The 7607-nt window shown below is 38.7% G+C and overlaps 1 long non-coding RNA gene across 2 annotated transcripts in view; it reads left to right on the forward strand.

The window, feature by feature from the left end:
- LOC138675265 (uncharacterized) overlaps nt 1-5759 on the forward strand; it is a 53399-nt gene extending 47640 nt beyond the window's left edge. The window contains exons 2-4 of one of the 2 annotated variants that reach the window (XR_011320655.1): nt 1779-1859; nt 4559-4737; nt 5411-5759. This is a non-coding gene — a long non-coding RNA (uncharacterized lncRNA). The remainder of the gene's footprint in view (nt 1-1778; nt 1860-4558; nt 4738-5410) is intronic. The other variant, XR_011320656.1, reaches the window with a different exon arrangement.
- Nucleotides 5760-7607: the final 1848 nt, after the last annotated feature.

Here is a 7607-nt window from a genome sequence, read left to right on the forward strand (position 1 = left end):
GCTTTCTAGTAAGTGAAGAAAAAATGCCCGAGGTTTCCTTTCACTGACTGCAAGCAGAGATCTTGGAAAGGACTGATGCCGATCATGCTAGGAAGCTGTAGAACTTTTCATTACGCCATGATTAAGCTTTTTTTGCAGATTACTTTGGGTCTGGGGAAGATTAGACTGTCAGCGTGATGAGGACGGGTTTATTTTCTGCCTGTCGGGGGTCATGGAAATCAAAGGTTAATCGTTTCATGTGAACTAGTTGCAGAATAGCCAGATATGATTTCTGTCCGTGTCTCGCATTAAATGGCCAAGCTCAGCATCTCACATTAAGAACAGCTGAGGCTGCAACACTGGTGCAAAAATGTCAGAAAATGAAATACTAAGGAGCAGTGTCCACATCTGAACACCATTTAGTTTTGCCGTCTAAAGAGATCTAACATCAAGTGAGGATTCATTTATTAATAAAACGTTGTGGTGACCGGAGTTTTTTTTATTTTTTTTTTCCTCTGCATAGAATTTGTAATAAAATATAACATTCTGCTACCACTAGGGGGAGCTTAAGAGCTGACTGCATACTGTTAAAAGGGGTTATTCAGAATCAGAACTATATCATTTTTTTTTATTACCGGCTGCCTGTTATGCCTGCCACCGATCTTCGCCAGCACAGACAGCTCCTGCCGGCGATTCTGTTCCACTCTGCTCTGTTGACAGGATGTGCCTGCTGACGTCATGCTGATTGACTGCCTAATTGAGGTGAGACAGCTGTCAATCAGCATGACGTCACCAGTCACACCCTATCTTCAGAGCAGTGCGTAAGAAGAAGAGCTGCTCTGTTGATGTGGAGCAGCTGCATCGCTGGCAGGAGCGGCCAGTGACCACTAATGAGCCGGCACCAGTTACAACAGGCACGTAGATAGCAACCTGACTAAGACCTTACAGGCAGGTGATTGATAACTACCTGCCAGTTGTGCCTGGCACTGATCTCCACCGGCACAGACAGCTCCTGCCGGTGATTCTCTTCCAGTCTGCTCTGTTGGTGGGATGTGCCTGCTGACGTCATGCCGATTGACTGCCTAACTGAGGCGAGACAGCTGTCAATCAACATGACATCAGCAGTCACACTTTATCTACAGAGCAGTGCGTAAAAAGAAGAGCTGCTCTGTTGATGTGGAGCAGCTGCATCGCTGGCAGGAGCGGCCAGTGACCAATAATGAGTAAGTGTATTATCTTACTCCAGTGCTGTATTCACATCTACACTGGTCAATATTGCTGTATAATGTCTTTCGTGTTATTATTGCTTTCTAGTAAGTGTGTTATCTTACCCCAGTGATGGATTCACATCTACACTGCTCATTAATGCTGTATAATGTCCTCCATGCTTCTCCTTCTTCTGTACATGTGTTAAATAGAGAAAGGAGAGCAGGCATCCCTCATGTCTGTAGGTTTAACAGAGTCAATATAGCATCTAGTCATCACCCACTAGCTCAGAGACAACTGGAAATAAAAGATAAATGGGGCGGCAGAAAGGAAGACTAATGAGAATACAGGGTACAAGTCAGAACTAGTGTTATTCTTCATGTACACAGGTATGACGGCTTATTCTGAAAAGTCACCTGAAATTACAGGAACGCTTTGAATAGTGACATGATATCTAGTACGCTGCTCCTTTCTTGGAAGTTGTGTAACCGTACATTCGTCTGATAGTCTTGTGTTGTAATTTCTCTCTATTTTCTGCTTTTCTTCTGAAGTCGAGAACATCATTAGGACAGATCTCTCCCCTGTCATTACAGTTTGTTACAATGTACCGGCGCAGGTTAAATGTATCATCAGAAGAAGTCTCTATGGACTGGAAGCAGCGGCACTAAAATTAGGTTCGTGCTTCTAGATGTAAATGGAGGCGGGAAGAAGAAATCGTGAAAATGTTAAAGAACTCAACCTCAAGGTTCCAAATTCCATAAAGATCTGAAATTCCCTTTAAATGTATCTCATAACCCCATGCAGTACGGTATATGGGGGCGATATACGTTATATACTTACACTTCCTCTTCGTCCTCTCTCAGGGGGTTTCAAGGAAGTGGTGACGCGACTGTGCAGGCGACATAGATTCAGATAAACCAAGTAATACCGTATATGACTATCTAGAGACTAAAACTGGCAGCAGACTAAGGTTGGCACTCATCAAGCTACTATAATACTGCTCCTATATGCAAGACTATAACTACTATAATACTGCTCCTATGTGCAAGAATATAACTACTAAAATACTGCCCTTATGTACAAGAATATAACTACTATAATACTGCTCCTATGTGCAAGAATATAACTACTATAATACTGCTCCTATATGCAAGACTATAACTACTATAATACTGCTCCTATATGCAAGACTATAACTACTATAATACTGCTCCTATGTGCAAGAATATAACTACTAAAATACTGCTCCCTATGTACAAGAATATAACTACTATAATACTGCTCCTATGTGCAAGAATATAACTACTATAATACTGCTCCATATGTACAAGAATATAACTACTATAATACTGCTCCTATGTGCAAGAATATAACTACTATAATACTGCTCCCTATGTACAAGACTATAACTACTATAATACTGCCCCCATGTACAAGAATATAACTACTATAATACTGCTCCCTATGTACAAGACTATAACTACTATAATACTGCTCCTATGTGCAAGAATATAACTACTATAATACTGCTCCCTATGTACAAGACTATAACTACTATAATACTGCCCCATGTACAAGAATATAACTACTATAATACTGCTCCCTATGTACAAGAATATAACTACTATAATACTGCTCCTATGTACAAGAATATAACTACTATAATACTGCTATGTACAGGAATATAACTACTATAATACTGCTCCCTATGTACAAGAATATAACTACTATAATACTGCCCCCATGTACAAGAATATAACTACTATAATACTGCTCCCTATGTACAAGAATATAACTACTATAATACTGCTCCTATGTACAAGAATATAACTACTATAATACTGCTATGTACAGGAATATAACTACTATAATACTGCTCCCTATGTACAAGAATATAACTACTATAATACTGCTCCTATGTGCAAGAATATAACTACTATAATACTGCTCCCTATGTACAAGAATATAACTACTATAATACTGCTCCTATGTGCAAGAATATAACTACTATAATACTGCTCCCTATGTACAAGAATATAACTACTATAATACTGCTCCTATGTACAAGAATATAACTACTATAATACTGCTCCCTATGTACAAGAATATAACTACTATAATACTGCTCCTATGTACAAGAATATAACTACTATAATACTGTCCCTATGTACAAGAATATAACTACTATAATACTGCCACTATGTACAAGAATATAACTACTATAATACTGCCCCTATGTACAAGAATATAACTACTATAATACTGCCCCTATGTACAAGAATATAACTATTATAATACTGCCCCCTATGTACAAGAATATAACTACTATAATACTGCCCCTATATACAAGAATATAACTACTATAATACTGCTCCTATGTACAAGAATATAACTACTATAATACTGCTCCTATGTACAAGAATATAACTACTATAATACTGCCCCCTATGTACAAGAATATAACTACTATAATACTGCCCCTATATACAAGAATATAACTACTATAATACTGCCCCTATGTACAAGAATATAACTACTATAATACTGCTCCTATGTACAAGAATATAACTACTATAATACTGCTCCTATGTACAAGAATATAACTACTATAATACTGCTCCTATGTACAAGAATATAACTACTATAATACTGCCCCTATGTACAAGAATATAACTACTATAATACTGCCCCTATGTACAAGAATATAACTACAATAATACTGCTCCTATGTACAAGAATATAACTACTATAATACTGCCCCCTATGTACAAGAATATAACTACTATAATACTGCCCCTATATACAAGAATATAACTACTATAATACTGCCCCTATGTACAAGAATATAACTACTATAATACTGCCCCTATGTACAAGAATATAACTACTATAATACTGCCCCCATGTACAAGAATATAACTACTATAATACTGCTCCTATGTACAAGAATATAACTACTATAATACTGCTCCTATGTACAAGAATATAACTACTATAATACTGCCCCTATATACAAGAATATAACTACTATAATACTGCCCCTATGTGCAAGAATATAACTACAATAAATTCGGCTTAGCGGTAGAAAAAATCCTCCAATTTATTAAGTGTGAAAAAATGTGACTTTTTTTTTTCTTTTCATTCCTTCGCACAGTAATAGATTCCGCTCGCAGGGCTGAGGAGCTTTAATGGGCAAGTCATTAATGATAAAGCATTAGATCTGTAATTAGTTCAGCACTATGTCGTCAGGGTAATTAGCTTAATATAGTTGCAGAATATTCTAGGACAGATCGAGGAGTGGTGACTCTTTTGTAAACTCTGATCATAAGGCTGACACTTTGGGAAGTTCACATTTTTTGGGTTTCCCATGTAGATGATTTTTGCTACGAGTGCAAGATGGCAGCCAAATGGCAGCTGCTCGGAGTCCTGCAGATTTCCTGTTTCGCTGTGTTCCCTGGCAAGGCTCACATTCCCCTCATATGGATGATTGGATGATGAATACTGGATCCATTGTGACAGCTGGGGAAAAAGCAGATCATCGAAAATATGTGTGTAAGCATTTTTGTGTATATTAGTATTATTTATGTGTATGGTATGGCGGTATGATTTCTATTTATAGTGTTATTATTTGTATTTGATCTCAGCACTAGCTATATGTATAATGTTATTTATGTGTATATTAGTAATATTTATGTTTCTGGTATCAAGGTATTATTTAAGTGTAATAGATAGCGGTACTATTTATATGTACAGTGAAGCAGTATTGTTTATATGTATATTAATACCATTTGTTTTTAGCATAGTGGTACTATTTATTTTTATAGTGTTATTTGTGTGTATATTAATACTATTTATGTGTATGGTATCGATGTATCATTTAAGTGTATTAGATAGCGGTACTATTTATATGTACAGTGAAGCAGTATTGTTTATATGTACATTAGTACCAGTAATGTTTTTGGCATAATGGTACTATTTATCTTTATAGTGTTATTTATGTGTATTAAATAGCACTACTATTTATATTACAGTAAAGCAGTATTATTTATGCGTACGTTAGTATTATTTATGTGTGTGGTGCTGCGGTGCTATTTATGTTTATAGTATAGCAGTATTATTTAATTGATTTGCTGAAATTGTAGGTTTTTATGTTCGTGTTTGTATGTGTGTATGTGCATAAACTTATATTACCTTTTTCTCGTTTGTTTCCTTTTTTTTGGACAAGGCTGTTTCCAGCCCAATGGATCATTTACGCATTTATGCTAAATATTCTGTCCCATTGGAGAATGATGAAGAGGATGAAGGGTGGGCGAAGTAATTCAAGGGTTCATTCTTTGCTGATACATGAGGCCTACAAAATCAGAAGCAGATTTGTTGAACCCTTATATTAGATTTCCTGCCATATTGTATAAGACCGCCAAACCATACAAGCTTCCAAGAAAACAGTATACTGTTCCATGAAAGAAAACCTGATCTCCTTAGAAGTGTGGGCTAAGACTAGTAGCGGGGCTGATTTACAGCCGAGAAAATCTCTAGAGCTTAGTCCTGTAATCAGCATTTTTTGTTCTCAAATAAAAACCCCAAGAACTCGTGATTTATTCCAGTGTTCAGCCCTGATTTACATGGTGCAGCTTAAGAGGTATTAAAATGCATGTGGCGATCTCTGGTCTGTATCCCCGGGGAGGGCTGGAATGTTGTAGAACAGGACAACCTGAGAAGATTTGGAGCAGAAGTCAATGCTGGTGGGGGGCCGTTCTAGTGTCATTTATTATTCACTAGATGGTGGCCCGATTCTAACGCATCGGGTATTCTAGAATATGTATGTATGTATATAGCAGCCACCTAGTATATAGCACAGGCCACATAGTATATAGGTGCCATGTAGTATATAGCAGACAAATACGACGTGGCCTGTGCTATATACTATGTGGCTGCTATATACAAACATACATACATATTGTACAATACCTGATGCGTTAATTCAGGCCACGCAATGTATAACAGTGGCCACGCAGTATATAACACAGCCCAAACAGTATATAACACAGCTCACACAGTATATAACACAGGCCACACAGTATATAACACAGCCCAAACAGTATATAACACAGCCCACGTACTATATAACACAGCCCATGCAGTATATAGCGGCCACACAGTATATAACACAGGCGACGTAGTATATAACACAGCCCGCCCAGTATATAACACTGGCCACGTAATATATAGCACAGCACACGCAGTACATAACACTGGCCACATAATATATAGCACAGCCCACACAGTACATAACACAGCCCACGTAGTATATAGCAGTGTGGGCACCATATCCCTGTTAAAAAAAATAATTAAAATAAAAAAATAGTTATATACTCACCTGCCGGGATCCAATCCAGCGAACCTCTGGCGCAGGCGATGAGCGCGCTGTTGTGAATTCTGTTGTCGAACTCCCTCCTGTGGTCGTGAATGGTACTTCGGCGAGTTCTGTCCATGGACTCCCTCTGGTGGCTGTGAGTGAAGCTGCTGCTTCTGAGGTTCCTTGCACAGGTGACGTGGATTATCCTTTGGTTGGCTGCTTTTATTAACTCCACTCAGATCGTTACTCCATGCCAGCTGTCAATGTTCCTGCATTGGTTCAGTTCGCTCTTGGATCTCTCTGGTTACCTGCCTTCTCCTGCAGAAGCTAAGTTCCTGATAGTTATTATTTGTTCATTGTTTCCTTGTCCAGCTGGTTATCATGATTTTGTCTTGCTAGCTGGAAGCTCTGGGATGCAGAGTGGCATCTCCGCACCGTGAGTCGGTGCGGAGGTCTTTTTGCACACTCTGCATGGTCTTTTGTAGTTTTTGTGCTGACCGCAAAGTTACCTTTCCTATCCTCAGTCTGTTTAGTAAGTCTGGCCTCCCTTTGCTGAAACCTGTTTCATTTCTGTGTTTGTGACTTCATCTTAACTCACAGTCAATATATGTGGGGGGCTGCCTTTTCCTTTGGGGAATTTCTCTGAGGCAAGGTAGGCTTTATTTTCTATCTCTAGGGCTAGTTAGCTCTTAGGCTGTGAAGAGGCGTCTAGGGAGAGTCAGGAACGCTCCACGGCTATTTCTAGTGTGTGTGATAGGATTAGGGGTTGCGGTCAGCAGAGCTCCCACATCCCAGAGCTTGTCCTGCGTGAGTTTAACTATCAGGTCGTGCCGGGTGCGCCTAACCACCAGGTCATAACAGTACAGCTGGCCCAAAGTATTAATGCATCTCAATAGAGGGATAAGAGAAGTTCTGAGACCATTTTTTTTTCTTTGCACTGTGTTTTGTCTTTCTTTTCCCCTAGACCTTTGGGTGGTTCAGGACACAGGTGTAGATATGGACATTCAAGGTCTGTCCTCTTGTGTGGATCATCTCACTGCAAGGGTACAAAACATTCAAGATTTTG

This window comes from Ranitomeya imitator, chromosome 4 (genome assembly GCF_032444005.1).
Source record: "Ranitomeya imitator isolate aRanImi1 chromosome 4, aRanImi1.pri, whole genome shotgun sequence".
NCBI classification, from domain to species: domain Eukaryota; kingdom Metazoa; phylum Chordata; class Amphibia; order Anura; family Dendrobatidae; genus Ranitomeya; species Ranitomeya imitator.